We start from the raw sequence: 643 nt of genomic DNA, 5'->3' as shown, positions 1-643 counted from the left end.
TCTCACTCACAAATCCACCCTTCACCACACTCAAATCCTATGCATGATCCAATCAAGTAAACTCCCAAACGCTTGACACACCTCCACGTCCCTCCTTTGAGACCAACACTCGGGGAGTCACAGACTTTCTGTTTTAACATAAATATCTTTTGACACCTCAACCCAACGCAAAATACCGCAATGTCAAAAATGGCGCCGTTGCCGTGGAGGGCAATAGGTTGTCATATGTTTTTGTTTACTTTGATTGCATGAATGCTAGATTTGAGAAATGTTAATCCATTCTACTTAATTTTGTTTTGTTTTTACTTGTTTTTGCTACTAATAACCTAATTGACTACTTCTAGTCAATTGTGGAAATTTTCGTTTCATTGATAATTTTACTAGGTGAATACACACGCGAGCAAAAGGAAATCAAGGTTTATTACCCTACATTCCTGAAATTAATAGAGCAACTAGAAGGAAAAGTACCCAAGGATCACTAATGGCTTCATCAAGCACAACAAGAAATCCACAAGGAAGAGGCACAACCGTACCAAATCCACCCCTAGTTCCAATTAATCCACAAGTACCAATTAACCATGAAGAACCAATTATTGAAGAACCACAAGCTAACAGAGCAAACAACCAAGAGAACATTCGTGAA

This window comes from Ipomoea triloba, chromosome 16, assembly GCF_003576645.1.
Source record: "Ipomoea triloba cultivar NCNSP0323 chromosome 16, ASM357664v1".
Lineage (NCBI taxonomy): Eukaryota > Viridiplantae > Streptophyta > Magnoliopsida > Solanales > Convolvulaceae > Ipomoea > Ipomoea triloba.
The sequence above is the reverse complement of the archived record's forward strand: the minus strand, read 5'-3'. Positions refer to the sequence as shown.